General features: G+C 35.6%; 1 protein-coding gene across 17 annotated transcripts in view; it reads left to right on the top strand.

The window, feature by feature from the left end:
• Positions 1-18,610, top strand: part of NRIP1 (nuclear receptor interacting protein 1) — a 159,850-nt gene that overhangs the window by 43,825 nt on the left and 97,415 nt on the right. For 11 of the 17 annotated variants that reach the window (XR_010840810.1, XR_010840812.1, XR_010840808.1 and 8 more), the window contains exon 3: positions 1,843-1,966. The exons of 5 other annotated variants lie outside the window; for them this stretch is intronic. The gene's annotated coding sequence lies outside the window, so the exon portion shown is untranslated. Of the gene's footprint in view, positions 1-1,842; positions 1,967-8,605; positions 8,770-18,610 lie in introns of those variants that run through there. One more of the 17 variants, XR_010840811.1, reaches the window with a different exon arrangement.

Genomic DNA, 18,610 nt, shown 5'->3' with positions numbered 1-18,610 from the left:
AAAATGGGGTAATGCCTTCTCTGCTTGTTTCACTGAGTTATGAAGATTCAGTGAGGTCATGTCCCTGAAAGTGCTTTGTAACTGGTAAACATGTAGCTTACTAATTGTGACTCCAGTTCATCCTGTCAGACCTGCCCTTTTCTCACTGTTGTTTGGTAGGTAGCTGGTGAGGGTGACATGATAACCCAGAAATCTGTAATGTGCACTACATCCTAGGAGTGTTTGTTTTATACATATACTAGGGAATGGACAGTGGTAGGCTGTTGCTATTTTCATCCTTTAATTTGTTTTATTTATTACAAAAGTAATGCACATTTATTGTAAAGAAACTAGAAAATATAAATCAGGAAAAAGGAAAAGAAAAAATCAGTTCTGCAAAAATAATTACTATTCTATTTTTGTATAATTTTAAAACAAAAATTCAGTTATGCTGAACATAATGTTTCCTGTTTTTATCACTTAATATATAATATATTATTCCATGAAACTTAATTACCTTATATAACATTTTAATGGCTATATAGTACATAATGATATGCTTGTAGCTAGATATTTGTACATATCCTCTATTTTTTTTTCCAGTTAGGATAAATTCTATACTTGGAATTACTACATCAAGGGGTATACAACATTTTAAGAAATATATCTTTTCGCTTCATTGAGATATAATTGACATACAATAAATTGCACATATTTAAGGCATACAGTTTGATAACTTTTGACATGTGTGTACACCCATGAAATCAGCACCACGGGGCTTCCCTGGTGGCGCAGTGGTTGAGAGTCCGCCTGCAGATGCAGGGGACACGGATTCGTGCCCCGGTCCAGGAAGATCCCACATGCTGCGGAGCGGCTGGGCCCGAGAGCCATGGCCGCGGAGCCTGTGCTCCGCAAGGGAGAGGCCACAGCAGTGAGAGGCCCGCATACCACAAAAAAAAAAAAAAAAAAAAAAAAAAAAACCGAAAGAAATCAGCACAACAATTAAGATAATACTCTTTTGTAATCCCTTCTTCTTGTACCTTTCCACACTGCTATCCCCAGGCAACCACGGATCTGTTTACTCTCCCTGTAGATTAATTTGCATTTATTACATATTTATGCAAATGGAGGCACACACTATGTATTCCTTTTTGTCTGGGTTCTTGCACTCAGCATAATTGTTTTGAAATTCATCCATGTTGTTGTTTATATCAATAGTAGATCCTTTTTTGTTGCTGAATAGTAAATATTCCATTGTATGGATATACCGTAATTCATTCACCTGTTGATGGGCATTTGAGTTGTTTCTAGTTTTTGGCTATTAAAAATAAAACTGCTTTGGATATTGGTGTGCAAGTCTTTCTATGGACATAAAACATTTGATATTTATTACCAAATTCTGTACTGAGAAGGTTACATAGGTAGTATTTTGAAACAGACAAAGCTTAATATGAAAGAAACTAGCTATTTTTTTTCCTTCCTTTTTAAAAAAATTTTGGAAATATATCCTTGGGAGGATTTAGAATTTTTACATGTAACTTAATTGAATTAGTTTGATAGAAATTTGAAATTAACAAAGGTTAATAAGTGCATCCTAGCAGCTATAAACCTTTTTCACAGTTTGTTTTCTTGAAGCATCTACTTTTATCAAGTAAATGTATTATTTAGAAACCAAAAACCTTTTGCTTTCCTTTAGTGATCAATTTATATTTCATAAACAGTCCATATTTCTCTGTCAAATGACTGTTTCTGTATTGAACTTGAACAAGAAAAGATACTGAGAAAAGTTTACAGAACTTCACAAAAGATATTCCAGAATCTGGTTTGGAATTGATGCCAAACTATCTTTTTCCTCTTCTTAAGATACATACTAGATTGAAGGAGGAGTGGGGAATCTGAAGACTCCAAATGGCATCAGAGCTCCTTTTCAACAGCCTTCTCAATTTCCTTTCTCAGAAAGCAGAGACTCAGTCCTTGGAGACGGACGGTGAGAATATTTTTCCTGAGTTCATGAGGCTTATCATCGTGACTTTAATATATTTCAGACAGTCCTTTCTTAGCTATCAATTAGCTTATAATCACCAGATTTGTATTTTGTGCTTTATCTGTGCAAATTACTTCATTAGGCAGTGTTTTTTGATTGTTTGTTTGTTTTAGTGAATAGGATACACTCTCATAGCTAAGGAACTTACAGGGAAAGAATAAATATAGATAGGTAAATAAAATCAAACAGCAGAAAGAGGTTGAATGCCATAAGAAAAACACAAGCAATATTCTTGAGAATTCACAGGTGTAGATTACTTCTGGAGAGAGGGATTGAGATGTTTGAAAGAATAGTATTTATGTTGATGATGCATAATTTGTTTTTACGAAAAACAAGGGAAAATGGATAGTTGATAGAAAACCGAAAATAGCTATCTGATTTCAGATAAAGAAGTTAATTATTGTTTGGAGGAAAAATAGAAGTATATTTGGTTGTTGTGGGCTTATTATAGTATACGTCAGTGATTACTTTTTGAATTATATAAAATCGTTACCTCTTACAAGGCAAATGATACTATCTATATCAGCATTTCTGAGAAATGATTTAAAAATCTGATTAAATTATCATAAGTAGGTGGGCAGTGCAACAGAAAGAGATGAGTGAGTGGCTAATTCTACTTGGATTAACTTGGTTGTTTTCTGGTATAGCTGCAACCGAAATGAATTTGTCATGTCTTAAGCTCTTGGACCTTATGCTGCTTACGCGTGGGCAGAAGAACTACAAGTAAACTGGGAAAAGGCACAGTGATTGATTGTTGTGCTCATAATTAGTTGTTTGGAAGAGAGAGAGCAGATAGACTATCCTAAATTCATGGTGTTTTAATGGGCCATGATGTTTCAAAAGGGGGACGGCAACTTTGAACCAGATTTGTCCTCTACCTGTAAGCATAATATGGTTGGCACAGTGATAATACTAACTCCTTTTCCTTCACTGTTCTGATTATGTTCAGCAAATCTAGCGATGAAGTTTTTATTTTAATTATTCTACTTCTCTTTTAATTACTCTGCTTATTCTTTCTTGTAATTTCGGCAAGGAAATCTTTAAAACATTATACTTATTAAATTAAAATGCTATAAAATTATTGGTTGCTAATCATTTTTCACATAATCACATGTTATTTTTTCCTCTAAATTGAGATTTTAAATCTATCTAACTCCTATTTATAAATATTAAAAGTTCTTTCATTCAGGTATAATTATGTGGTAATGTCTGATAGTCTGAAATCTGCTTTTATATTTGTTGAAACATAGTTGATATTGAACCCCAGTTGTCAAATTTTAATTCTGTTAAAATGAAGATTATAATTACACATATTCTTCTGACCAGCAAGATATAATTATACCTTGTTTGTTGTTCTTAATTTTCATCACCCTTGTTTTGTGGTAAGCACCAACCGGTTTTGACAGTTGGTAAATAAATTGTAGATAGCCAGATGGTAAATATACATAGCCAATAAACTGTCCTTGAAAAATGATCAGATCTAGATCTTTCTTCCAGATATATCAGTTACATATATTTTTAAACATTTCAAGATTTTAAAAGTGAATGTGTTAAGTGTGTTTTTTCTAAAGTGCGTTTTGTTTAAGTTTTTCCTTTTGAATGAGGAACCCGTGGTCAGATAAGTTGGGGAGATGTTGCATCATAGTGTATAATATCTGTTAGCCAGTGGACTGTCAGTCTCCAAAAGGAGCATCTAGTCCTTTTGGACAGAGATACTGTCCTTCAGATACAGAGTCCTGTACTCTGTCGTATAGCTAGTATACGACAGAGTACAGTTGAAGACTCTGGACTAATATATTTCATAAGGTTTTACTATAGTTTGTCTGTCATACAGCTCCACTTTGAAGCCAGTCATGTTATATTTTTAGGTATAGTAATGTCCTGAATGAGAGGCCAAAGAGGACGATTAGTAAGAAAGGAAAAGGATTTGATTAATTGAATATTGCAAACCATATGAAACATGAAGTGTTTATAAAGCTTCTTAGTATCTTAGACCAAGATTTCCCTTACTCACTTGATAGCTCCCCCTTTTGAAAGAAATAGTCACCCCATAAAAGTCACAAAATAAAATCACCCTTTATTGTACTTTAGAGGACTCCATGTGCTTTCTGTGCTCTGTTCATCTCAGTGTGTAACATTTATTAGCTAATTTTGATAAATATTGATAATACAAAAGTTAATATCTTGGGTAGAATTAGGTAATTGAGCATAAATCAGTTTAGTTTAAAACACTTGAGTATACTCATTTTCTTACTAAGTGGAGTTTTTTTTGTTATAGCTCATGATTTCTCACTGAGAAGAGTGCTTTTTTGTACACTTTTTCCCTAGTTCCGTTAAATTGTTGATGACTCTTTCATCAGATGTCTTAAGTGTTAAAACTTTTATGTCATATATAGTATCTATATGAAGAGGTGAAAATGTGGGCCGATGAGGTAGCTGGTGAGTTTTAACAGATTGGGTTACCAGGTTGGAAGTGAGGCTAATTGTCAACATGGAAAGTCTTCCCCAAACTTTATATAACACTCCTCAAAGTAAGGTTTTTAATTTAAGAAATAATACTTTTAAAAAGGTGTTTAAACTTCTATACAAAGTTTTCAATGAGGACATGGTACTGGTGAAAGCAAGATCAATCCAGAATCTGGGTGAGTCACTGGGGTTGGGGTTGATTGCCGTAAACTAACTTGGCCGTCTCACTGATGTTTCCCTGGTTTCGTGGACAACCTGGGCAAGAAAATTTGGGTGTTTAGCTCAAATGAAGCATCGTTAGTTTCCGACATAGCTTCCACCCACTCTTTAGTTTCTTTTCCCATGACGAGCATCTTGGTTCAGCGTTCTTTTCTCACCTGGAGATCTTATGCTGCTAAGCCTCCCTACTGATGTTCTTCCTCCAGTCTCTCACAGGTGCTAGATCTTCCCAAAACTCCAATTTGCTGTGATACTCCTTTGATCAAAATAATTCAAGGATCCCAGTAGCATAATGACCATAGAAAACTAACAGACCTTCTTTAATCAGTACTAATTTACCATTACAATGGGAAACATTCATATAACTAACATTTTTTCTGAATTTGATGTCTTTGAAGAATTGATTTTCCATAAGTCTTTTACTTAATACCTTAATTGACATAACTAACATTAATTTGGGAGGAAGATTCCCACTATACCAAGGCTCTGGGTCAACTAAGGTTTTTTTTCCCTCTCCCATGAAAGGTTTCCAATGAAGTAATTAAAATCATTTTAAAATGTGTTGATTAAAGTGTCAGTTCACCTTCTCTTCTTACACAGACCGTAGCCTTTTTTTACGTAAATGAACCATGTTGAACCTGATAATTTTCCTTGATTCTCTGGTGCATTGCCCTTCAACCATGTTGCCTATGGTTTGCACATCTGAAATTGGTGTGATTCTAACAGTAGAGCTTATTATGCACTTTATTTAGATAATTAGAATCTCCCCATTCTAGATTAGAGATCTACTAGTAATTTTCAAACCCTATTTATTTTCTTTTTTGCATTTACTTTTAGAGAGATTGTTGATAGTACAATATATGCAGGCTTCTAGCTTGAAGCTTTTATCTCCCATTGTTGCTACTCCCTCATTCCTGCCATCTTGCAGCCTGTCCACTAAGCTTCTCGAAATATTTGTGGTGATGGGCGAGTTTTTGTTTTGTTGTTTTCACTTCATTATTTTAGTAGATCACTTTTATTGTGTTTTTAAGAAGCTTCTATCTATGGCAGATGGGAAATTAAGAAACAAACATACAAATTATACATCCAAATCTTTCATCATTAAATTCAAAAGACATCAAAATTACTTTATCAAATTGTATAAAAGTTTCTAATTACTTGTAATTTTTGTTCTTTAAGTGGATTACCTAAAGTTTCTAGAGCATACTGTGTACTGCTGTGCTTCCCTGCTGGGACTCAAGTTCCCCCCACTGCCTAAAGGATGCTTTTTGCTTCTTTTCAAATTAGCAGAGCCTCCTCACCTTTGTTAGAGCCCGTTCACATGCCACCTCTGTGGAGTGCCTTCACTAAAAGAAGTGTTGCCTGCCTTCTCACCCCATCTTCTTCCCAAGAATTTGCCCTTCCATGCTTTCTTCCACTTTGTTCATGCCTTCTCTTATAGTACTATCTCATTATATCACTGATTATATTTTTTCCTGACAAGATTGGGTCCACAAAAGGCTAGTTTATCGCTTAATTATCCTTCTGTCCTTAGATCTCAACACACAGCAGCTTCTTTATAAATATCTGTGGAGTCGTTACTTCATGTAACTTCAGAATAGCAGTGACTATGGAAAGATGGGAGATATTTCATATCCCCTGTAGGCTTTTTAAGAGGTCATGCTTTTCTTTTCCCACCAGAGTTTTGGAAGCATTTCTGCACAGAGAACAATGTCTGTCTGTCATAGTTATAATGTAAATTCTTGAGAATCAGGAAGTAGAGATTTCATTTGAAGAGTAAAACCAAGATTATACTTCTCAAGAAGCACTTCTTTACTTTTGCAGACCAGCAGCAGTTCTCAAACTTCTTGTCTCAGGACCTTTTCGTACTCTTAAAATAGAGAACCCCAGAGAGTTTTTGTTTATGAGGGTCATATCAGCCGATATTTACCATATTAGAAATTTAAACTCAGAAAAATTTTAAAACACAGAAGTACACAAGGATGCACTCCAGTAGCCATCAACACAGTGCCATACATCCTGTAGCCCCAGACAACTCCACTGTAGAGTTATGAGAGAAAGAGACAAGAAAGCAGATAACAGTTTAGTGTTATGAAAATAGTATTGACCTCACGTTCCTCCTGAATGGATCATGGGTACCCTTGGAGTCCCTGGACCACACTTTGAGAACTGCTGCTTTACAGGAATTCACTTTAATTGCCAACAGAATATTCTGTATTTTTATTTCAATAATGTTTTAACCTAGCTTTTGTGTTTGTGGGTTAGTATTAATAAATTGCCTTTTTTAAAAAAAAATGTCTGCATGGTCTATCATGTTACCCACACTTCTATTAATGTCTAGACATAGAATGTGCCTGGAACCTATTACCAGTGTTGGCTTGGCAGCTGTAAGGAGGAGATGCTTACTCAAGGAGAAGTCATTTTATTTGTGGATACTCAGTAAGATCATTCCTAGTTATGCCCTGTCAGTACCCTGACTTTTATTTTGTTTTTTAATTAATTTATTTTTTCAACATCTTTATTGGAGTATAGTTGCTTTACAATGTTGTGTTAGTTTCTGCTGTATAACAAAGTGAATCAGCTATATATGCATACGTATATCCCTGTATCCCCTCCCTCCCACCCGCCCTATCCCAACCCTCTAGGTGGTCACAAAGCATCAAGCTGATCTCCCTGTGCTATGTGGCTGCTTCCCACTAGCTACCTATTTTACATTTGGTAGTGTATATATGTCCATGCCACTCTCTCACTTTGTCCCAGCTTACCCTTCCCCCTCCCCGTGTCCTCAAGTCCATGCTCTACATCTGTGTCTTTATTCCTGTCCTGCCCCTAGGTTCATGAGAACCATTTTTTTTTTTTTTTTTTAGATTCCATATATATGTGTTAGCATACAGTATTTGTTTTTCTCTTTCTGACTTGCTTCACTCTGTGTGACAGACTCTAGGTCCATCCACCTCATTGCAGATAACTCAATTTCGTTTCTTTTTATGGCTGAGTAATATTCCATTGTATATAGGCGCCACATCTTCTTTATCCATTCATCTGTCGATGGGCATTTAGGTTGCTTCCATGTGCTAGTTAATAGTGCTGCATTGAACATTGTGAGTACCCTGGCTTTTAAGTTCTAACCCTTTTTATGACTTGTGAACCTCCAAATACTTCTTCCGTGATGATTCTCCTTAGTCCAGAGGGTTTGGAGATTTGGTCATTTTCTTAATTATTTCACAAAGTAAAGTTTATATCTTTTTCGGGGGAGTGAGAAGTCTTCCCTTCGAAATCTTTTCTTCTGCTCTCCTTTGTTTGACCTTCCCCTCCATTTGCCTCAGCCTGATCCCTGATGCTGGCTCTCCTTTTCTGAAAGTGCTGTCTGCTTTCTGGTAGATAGTTACTTGGCCCTAGTGACTCCTCTTCTTTTTTACTCCCTACCTTCTTACCTTGGCTGATACTCTGTTCTTTCTGAGGTCTTAGCAGGACAGTTAGTCTCTTAACACTATTTGATGACTCTCTTCAAATTAAAAGGGTCCTTACTGGGTCTTTCCTGGGGAGTTTTGGGAATGCATTGTGTGTACCCTGTCAGCTGCATGGGAACACCAAGATGGCTGCTCATTCAGACTCTTGTTAATTCACTGACAGTTCAATATTCTGTTTACTCATCATCTTTTTATTGTGTGGTGTCATGGTGTGAGCTGTAATTTGGGGATTTATCATTATGAGTGATAAACTAGAAGCACAAAGCTGATAGAATGCTGGGGGCTTTTTATTTTTTAATTCTGTGTCCTAAACATAGTAGGCAGTCAGTAAATGTTTGCTAAGTTAATTTTATTTTCATTAGTGTTGATGAAACTCTGAGCTCCAACAACGACGTTATGGTTTAAGCCAGGCCTCTCTCTCTTACAGCCAAGGGAGCTACGCCATCACACTGTTCTGAAAAAGTACATGTCGCTGCCTTATAAGCAAAATCCTTACCCGATACTTAATGAAGATTGCCATTTGAAATACACAAAATTCAAATCTCCAACAGAATTCTGATTCTGACTCTTTGTTGAATACCTCCTCAAGAGTTCCTCGTTTTCTTGAAAATTCGTATGTCATGTTACCACAGCGTTTTACAAACCTGGGCTTGAGTCACCATAAATTTTTTCTTCTTTTTTTGATTTAATGAACGTGCTATTAAAAATACCCTATTTTATAACACTATTTATGTTATATAAATTGCTTACTAAATATTTAAACCAGGCTTCATTGTTTTCCAGAGTTGTCTTTTTCTTCAACTCTCCTTCCCCTGCCTTATTTTGACTGTGTTTTCTTCTCTGCACTAATTTGCTTCAATTACTTTTCCCCTCTAAGCCATCAACAACTCTACAGCTTCTGTTTTTGTTTTTGTCTTTTAACATGCATTTAGTCATACCATTGCCTGTAAACCTTCTACTGCTCACTAGATAAAGGCCAGCTCCTTGGCATGACCTTGATTCAAAGTCCTTGGTCCAGATTGCGTTTTCAGTCTAATCTCTAGTCACATTGGACCACTGCTTCCTGTATCACACTCAGCAGTACCCTGCCTTTAAGAGTGCTGTTTTTGTAACCTAGAGTGACTGCCATTCTCTTCTGCTTACTCGTTATTTTTTAACCATCATTGACCACCAGCTAGGGCACAGAAACAGAGAAGCTGAAAACTTAGTTACAGCCCACTCTGTTCCTAGAGCACTTTTTACAAACTTCAGCCATAGCATTTAGCACATAAACTCTGTCTTCTTTTGCACAGTGACTAAAGAAAAATTCACATGTACTGTTCACTCTCATGTTATATGCCTACTGGTTGTTACTTCCTACCCCATTTGGGAAGGCATATCTGAATTCAAGTGAGTTTGGTTGCCACTCAGCATAATCTTGAACTCAGTGTATTTTTTTTAAACGGGTGTAATTTGCAATCTATTGGACCTTAATACATGGTACACCTTACACTAAATACTCTTTACAACTAATTATGACATATCTTATTATCTGATGATGAGAAACTAACATGTCATAAGGTGGAGATACACTGATTTTAAGTTATTGCATTTTAAATATTATAGTTGTTTGTTCCCCTAGATTATTTCTTGAGAGCTGTAGCTACTAAATTAAATTTTAAGGGTATTGCAGGGAAGACCCTCTGCTGGTATTGATACCTTCTCTTTTGGCCTCCATTGGAAATACTGTAACATTACAATAAAAAAATGGCCTGCTGATTTCTTATAGTAAGACTGAGATTGCCTTATCTTGTTCTACTTAACGTTCACTTTCACTATTCTGATTTTTTCCCCCTCTTACCAGTGTATTATTCATCATGTTAGGAATAAGGAATTTAGTAAACCTGTCACGTAATTTTTTTACCTGTTTTAATTTTAGTAAGCTGTATGCAACATGCATGACGTTTATGACTTAACCAGCTAAAAGCTTATTCTTGAAATAAAAAATTCAAGACATTAATGTTGATGGAAATACTCTCTTAATGTTAACCTATCACTTGCTGCAAATCTAAAAGATAACAAATAGAATCTTTTAAGTCTTCCATTCACTACACAAAAATATGAGCCAGAAGAAAATTCTGCCCGAATTCAATGGGAGGGTTTAGTTTTAAGGACTAATAGCTGCCCCACCCTTTGTGATTGCTTGCTTACATAATTTGTTATGAAAGAATGCTTCTAGGTAAACTGTGTCTCCAGAATGCTTGTGATTTGTTCTGTTTTGCTTGGGAAAGGGTTAAGAGGAGACAACATCCTGTCAAAGACCTTGTTTTTAATTTTGCTCCTCACACTGGCACAGATCCTGCTAAGAGCAGCCCAGATTAGTTCGGAAAACCTTTGAAGAGATTTAAGATGTCCTTCAGCCAGTTTGAAGGTTTTTGTCTTGCAAATCCAGTACAAGGGCGCCTGCAGGCATCTCGACCCTTGCTGTGCTGCTGATGCAGCTCAAGGTCACACTAACCCGCCCTGTGACATTCAACAACAACAAAAAATTATGCGGTGAAACTGCTTCAGCGTTCAGCCAGCCAACAACTTCCTTTAGTGAGGAACTGAGGAAGAAGTCTTTTTTTTCCCCCTTTTTTTCTTTTTCTAGGGGCTCTGTGAATTTTTGCTGTAGGAAATAATCCTGGATTTCTGGTGTGTGTGATGACAAGGTCATTTCTTAATTAGAACACATGTAAAGAACAAAGCTAAATGGCTTCAAAACAGCTTTGTAGTTGATGGAGAGGATTTAAATTATTTAAAGAGATAGTCACCCGTGTGTGATGAAAGCTGAATTCTAAAGGCATTAACTCCTTCATTCCTGTTTATTTGCCATTACTTTGAATTCCTTAGTCTGACTTTTAGAAGGTTGCGTTCTAAACTTAAGAAAATTTATAAATGGCCATTTTTAACAGGGTGAAACATAATTTATAAATCAAATTCTTGGATAAACTTTTAATGGAGAAGTTTTCTCCCCACAATATTTATCTCCTGGAAATTTTATCAAATGGTTTGGTTTAGGAAATAGGAATCAGAAACTTTTTCTGCTGGCAACTGTGATTTATTTATAATGTGTTGGGGAGGGTTGAATAAAATGCTTCTTTATCACCTCACCTTCTTTCTCTTCCTTACTTTTTTTTTTTTTTCTTCCTCACTTTTACATTTGTGATTCGGAATTATAGTAAATCACTTTGCCCTGAGTCTTTAGAAAATATAGCACATATCATTCAGGTTTCTCAACTTTCACAGAACTGGTGTAAAAAGACACACGTGTTTTTCCTAAGGGGGGAGAAAAGCAGTTTTAGTTTAAATGGACTTTAAGAAAGTTGTTTGTGAACATACGTGACTTTTGAGGCACAGTGAAACCATGTCCATAAACACTTAATAGCCATATTGGTCTCCCTTTCCTCTATGGGACTTGTTTCCCCATTTTGTTCCTCCTTTGTTACCTGTGAGCGCTAAGTACCAGACATTAGTTGGAAAGAGTCCCAGGTAAATTGGCTTTCTAAGCTTGAGACTTAATGCATATCACCTCTATAGGATTAGAGCAGAATAATCAGAGAAGGTAATTTTATAGTTGATACTTTTTTGTGTGTATCATACATAGAATACACAAAATCACATCTCACATCGTGTAGAGGAACTTTACTTCAACATGATGATATTAACATAAGTTTTCTCAGAATTTGGTTGTTGCTTTCTTAAAGAAGATGTTTCCCTGTACGTGTGACCAGAGTAGATCCAGGTCACAACCTTCAGGAAGGTGGATATGATATTTTAAGTGTGATTATTTGAACTGGTATTTTGGACTTTGTGACCAACAAATAACTAAGTTTCAGGGGATAGCCTGATGGATTGTATTAGAAGAACAGTTTAGAATTGACTAGATATAATATTCTGGCAGATTTTCTCCTGTCAAGAAGCAGTGTATGTGGGTCCTCCATGAAAAGTAAAAAGGTATGTACACTTTTAGCTTATGGCTATTTTAAAGGATTTTAGGTTTGCCAGAAGACAATGCTGGAGGGGAAATCAATATGCAAGGAAATGGGTAGTGTGATTCTGTGCATGCCTGCCCTTGTATGGAGTCTGGTATGCCCTTATGTCATGTATGACCCAAGCTCACCTGCTAGTAATTTCTAATTTACTGTCCTAATTCATCGATTTGTTATCGCTAATTGTTCTTCATTTACTTCTGTGTAGTTTCCAGTACCTAAAGGGTTGAAAGGTTGCTGTAACTGGCACCCGCAGCTGCTCTTTCTTTTGACAGGGGATAATTTTGCAGCCTATGCTTTGTGTGACAGCTGCCTAATTGGGCATTCTCCCCTTGTAGCAAGCCTGCCTTCTCCAGCCTCCCTGCTGACAAATGGTGGTGGATTATAGATGAGGACACGCTGACCCATACGACCTTGCTGAGACAGCGGGGAGGGGCCTCCTGCTTCTTGAGGGAAGCTTTAGGTCATTTAGAGGACAAGGTCACTAGCCAGGTGGGGAAATGACATGATATCACATGACAGTAGCCTGATGACATGGTCAGTGTGTCAAGGACAAATGCATCAGTCTCGGTTAAACATTATTGCAATACTTCATAGAAGGCTTAGTATTTCTTAATTGTTCTGCTGATTTTTTTTGTGTGTGTTTTTTTTTTAGAAAAAGGAAGAGTGCAGAATAAGACACATGTATTTTAGCAGTGTGAAAGCAGTTGTTTACATGAAAATAGAGCTGGTTTAGAAAGCCTCCTCATAAGTTTCTCCAGTCATCCAGAGTGTTTTGTTCTTAATTATTGTTTAGTTTGCAGTCCTTTGACTATACGTACTTTTCAAGAGTTACTTGAAAATTAAGGCAGGCCAATTAAAATGAGGCATTGTTATATTGTTAAAAAGTATTTAACAGCTTCTGTCATCACCCTACTCAATGATTGGCATACCTTTTCATATTTCGAATAAAAGAAAAATAAGCCAAGTGAAAATGCTTAATTGAAAGGAACCTCAAAACTCTGGATTAATGAGGTCATAAATACCACCATGCTGTCTTAATTATAAAATGCTAAAGATATTTTTTAAGTAATTTTTTGAGACCTGAAAATATTTTTAAAATACCATGGGATTATATTTAATATAAAAACTAAAAGATAAATGAAGATCTTTTAGATATCTTTTCATTATTGGTAATATACATGCTTTTCTTGGATAAGTGGATTTGAGCTATTATAATACCCTTTTTTAAGTGCAAAATCTTAAGAATCCTTGCTGAGTCTATTAACCCTATATTAATACTTGAAAGAGTAATAAGTCCATGTAAACTGTATTGGATAGTCCAATTTAGAAAAATGCCTTCTTTTAAAAACAGTGAACAGTTTAATGCAAAAAATATTGTTCATGATTCTTGTTTTCTGGAAAAAAAAAATAATTGTTGTTGAGTACCGTTGAATCTAAGCCCTCAGTTCAACGGGAGATAATTTTATGCCCCTAAGGTAAAAAACTATCAGTGGTAAAAGTGTGATGAATTAGTTCCCTGAAGTAGACACATCTGTATTTTCATGGTTTGTGCATGGTGTGTGTGTGTGTGTGTGTGTGTTTAATTTTGACTGTGCTGTGCTTGTGTTTAGCTGCTCTCAAACTCTGACTCAAGCTTGGTGGAGGTTTAATCCTGTGCCCTTGTACACGTAGACTTGATTAGTAGTTGTGGTTATCTCAGCAGAAGACATACCGCCCTCTTCCTTGTATTGGTCGGGACCTGGGCATTGGGGAGTCAAAGCAAAGGAGAAAGAAAAGAGACTTTCCATTAGTATTCTGTGAAAGCCTCACTGTCTGCAGAACAAATTGATTGCTCCGGTGTACCTGTGCTTGGCACCACTGCTGTGAAAGAAAGGTAGGGTTGTAATCTGTTTTATTGTATTACATATTGTGACACTCCAGGAATATTTAACACGCGCTCTTTCTATGGCACGTGCTATAAGTCTAAGTTTTAAAAAAAGGAAGTAAATGAATGGAAAGTATGCAAGAGCAATGGGTTACAGCTTTATTTACTTCAGACCATGAGAGTTCATTTGAATAAGATCATTTTGCTGAAAGCGTCGCTGGGAACGTAACCTGATTGATAACAAAACACTATCAAGTGTTCTGAGGCACTAATCTGTTTCACTGCTTGAAACGTGTCAGGCAGAGATGAAATTCAAGCTAGTAATGTAAAATTTTAAGCACAAGATGAATGGGAGAAGTCAGGGAGGTGGTTATGAACCTAATTAGTTTAGGAAATGATTTTTAATTATTTTCCAGTACGTTATGTTGTTAAAGGTCCTACATAATGTGATGCAGAGAATAGGAAAGAGATTTTCATTAAAAAAAGAAAAAGAAAAGGGTAGCCACTATACCACCTTAAACTACATTAAAGAAATTAAGAAATGTATTTAGTTTATTCCTTTACTAGTTTTGTTGTATAAATATTGTACTGTTTGATTCTGCTGTGGGAAAGGAAATTGCAATGTTTCTTCCAGTTTTTTTTTTTTTAATATATTCTGTGAATGTTTTTCGGATAAAGACTTAACGGTGTAAAATTTGGGATTTCTTAATATGAACTGAATAAATGATTTAATATTTCACAAAATGATTGAAACACCTATGATTGGGATTTGACCCCTTGCCATTTTCAGGCACTCTTGAGATGTTGTCGTAGCTGCACTCTTCAGGTTATGTGAAAATCTGTACTGTGAGGGGAGAGGAGAAATTCCTCTTGTCCAAGTCTCTTGCCCTATGTGAACTGCAAGTGCCCTTTGCCTCCTCTGTCCCTGTCCTGATCCTTCGATTATAATCAGAGCACTTGATTTAGGAGATAGAGGAAGCAAAATAGTTCACTGATGGAATTAAAGTTGTTTTCCATTGTTTACTTTTATGTTCTTAAAATCAGTATATAGCTTTACATTTTTTAGATTACATTTCACTCCCATTTAAATGTGTAATTGTTCTGCATATACTAATTATACATTGTAAAAACATTCTGATACGGAAGATCCGTGTAATCAGAGGCCATGGACATAGGTCTCGACTATTCCCAGGTATTTTTATAGAAAAATGTGTGAATAGAGACATTTTTAAGCATTTGGGGTTTTTTGTTGTTGCTGTTTTTGTTTGTTTTTTTATTCAACAAGTTCTTTAATTTTACCAGTAATCTTGAGAAATAAGGGATGAATATCACTATTTTCATTATAAACATGAAAAACATGAAATTAGCTAAATTTCTAAATGATTATCTAGACTACTTGCATGATTATAAGGGTTTGTGAAGTTAACAAATACAGTACCAAATTCTGATATAAGACATTGATTAAAATTAACTATTTGAGGTCATGTTATCTATTAAGGAAAGGAGATGTTTTTAAGAACTTTTTAACTCAGTGACAAAATTAAGACTACTAAATGTTTTCAGTTGAATATCAGCCATCAAAATTATTAGTATTGTACTCTTAACATACTTAGTTTTGTGGGAAGTTTTTTTTTTTGAAAAAAAATGTGGATTGAGAAAATGTAGAGGAAAAAATAAACCATAGAACTAAGAATCAGAATATTTTATTTTCCAGAATAAAAGATGTTCTGAATTCTTTCTAGTTAAAATTTTAGTTTTTAATTTTGTAATTATCTTTCAAATTTTGAAAATCCTGCTATCTTTCACCCTTACAAAAGAAGTACGTGGAATGTGTATATTTAATATATAAACAACTCAGAATGGGAAGATGATGGAGGTACTACCAAGTAGAGGAAATTTATGTTTATGTTTTCTTTTCTTGCGGTGGTGGTTGTACTTCTTTTGATGGAGTGGGAGATTTTTTTTTTTACAGACAAAAGCTGTGTTCTTTATTTACCAAAATAGCCACAATGCTTGACACTGTACCTGGCACCTAGTATCTGATCAATAAATATTTGTTAGTCAGATGAATAAAGTGAATAAAGACACTCAACCAGTCTCCTGTCCCGTCCCGTCCAGTCCCGTCCCCCCACCACCACCCCACACACTTTGTTTTTACTCTTGTCTATTTACATTTCCACTGTTCTCATGGTAGTAGTTTTTAGCATCTGCTTCCCTTCTGAAAGCATTCGAGGTGTTGAAGGAATGGGAATTCAGTATTTCAGAACCAGAGTAGGAACTGTGTTTGCAGAATTGTTTTTCAGTCAGAGTAGTTCAGGTGACTGTGCCTGAAATTTTTCTTCCTCTGAACACAGACAAGCACGTGTAGACAGACATGGCTTAGAGTCTTTCTTCTCCTCACTTTGCGTCCATTATTTTTCCTCATATGCTGGCTTGCTGTGATGTTGAATTTTTAAAGCAGTGAAATCTGTGTCTTCTTAGATTCATTCTGTGAGTCGAGATACATTATGCTTACTAACCAATATCAACAAATTATTTTAAACATCCAAGAAAACTGCACTGTAACTTTAGTCAGAGAGATTTAAATCTTTGGAGGAAATAAACGTTTGGCTTGTTATTATGACTGTTACTAATACTTTAAGCCATGAAATGGAAAGTCATTCGTGAGGACAACTTTCAATATGTGGGTGATAACTTCTCTCAGCTCAGTTAATGAGCAAATGTTTTTATTGTTAGGTGTTAGCTAGGCTTAGACCAGAGTTTTTGAGTGGTAGAACCTTACAGATCAGTTAATATAAAGAGTATATTTAACACATGAGAAAATTGGCCTTTAGAAAGGTTGGTACTTGGTCACCATTATAAAACTACTTAGTAGCTGAGCTGGGGCTAAAATACAAATTGCCTAGTTTTATAAAAAGTGATCATTTTTTCATATAATTTCAACTCTGCCTGATTTTATCCTTCTAAGATAATAATTGTTATGTTGATATTAGCCAAATCTTTTACCTATAGCCACAGTAATTTTAATTCATAACCAAATGGACTGTAAGTTAAAGCAAACAGACATTAAATCATTATATATATGTTTATGTATATCATTATATATATTTATAGTGATATACTTTCAGTTTAATTTACAGTCTATTTGGTTATGAATTATACCCACACACAATTACTGATTGCTCGCTATGAGTGGATCCAGTGTACCCTTCCTTTTTTCTTTTTCTACCAGTGTACTCTTACTCCAGAAGAATGACAAAAATATTGCATGCATATCACTTAAGAAATATATTAAAAACTAGGAAAATATATACAATTATAGTATCTGTATTAGAGTAAATTTGTGAATTTATTTACAATCTTAAATAATTACACTATAATCCATTAATATTTAATATTTTATAGCAGTGTTTTCTTTCATAGTGTAATCAGGCTGAGCAGAGAAAGTGGGCAGCCAGCTGAGACTCTTGCTGGGTAGGGACCTCCAAGGAGGGGTACTAGCCAGGCATGGCCCCCTGCAAACGTACTTAAATGTTGAATTGCCAAATTCAAGAAATATTCGAATTCACATTAGACTCCAAGGGGTAGAGTTTGGTTTGCAAATACAGTAGGTCCTGGCAGTACATGTCAGATGGGCATCCAAGTTAAAGACTGAGAGGGTCCATCCAAAGATCAGTGCCTGACAGGACTAGACTTGCCTTCATCCAGCTGGGCTGGTTTTATTTCCAATGGAGAAATGAACAAAGAACTAGAGACGCTGTCAGAAAACCAAATTGACCAAGCCTAGGGGCAGTGGGGAGACTAGTGGGCAGTGGAGGTGCGGTTTAGGGACTTGGCTCACGCTCAACATTAAGTTGATATGAAGCATATAAGTCGTAGGGATGGCAGTAAACTGTTTCTAAGCCTTTCCCTCCTATTAGTAGATTAAAATTCACACCTAGCTTTTTGGTTCAACAATTGGACAGAGCAAGGTTTGCAGGCAAACTGTTTAACCTCTCTAAACTTCACTTGGCTTCTCTTCAAAATGAGGATTATTATAATATCAACCTCTGTATGTTAGTATGAAGATTAAATGAGAAGACAGTGTGTAGTGCCTGGACCATTTTATATATATATCTGATAGTTATTTGTTTGTAGGTGTGCGTGTCTGAGTATAAGATAGTCATGCCCTCTGTGGATGTATGCTTTATACCACTGTTAATAAGAGGACTTGTCTAGGTAGCCATATATGATGTAGTAGAGCTGTTCAGGTATCTCAAAATGAATGATACAGTCCTTTCATTTTCTATATGCAGCGTGGTGAAGCCGAGTTTAAACTCTTATTCCTATTTTTTACCTGTTAATTTAGTCTCATATTTCAAACTAAAAAAAAAGGGGGGGGTCTGTAACTTTAAAAATATGATTCCCTCTCACAAACCGCATATTCTTTGCCTTGATCAGTTATGTGATTTTTATTTGTAGTACTGACTTCATTAAAATATATATCAAAAACTGCATAATTTTCAATGACCACCTTTCCATCTAACAGTATAAAATGTCTAAGTGAATCATGGAC

The sequence above is a fragment of the Kogia breviceps genome, chromosome 5, assembly GCF_026419965.1.
Source record: "Kogia breviceps isolate mKogBre1 chromosome 5, mKogBre1 haplotype 1, whole genome shotgun sequence".
In the NCBI taxonomy this organism is placed as follows: domain Eukaryota; kingdom Metazoa; phylum Chordata; class Mammalia; order Artiodactyla; family Physeteridae; genus Kogia; species Kogia breviceps.
Note: the sequence above shows the minus strand (reverse complement) of the source record. Positions and strands in the feature narration are given on the sequence as shown.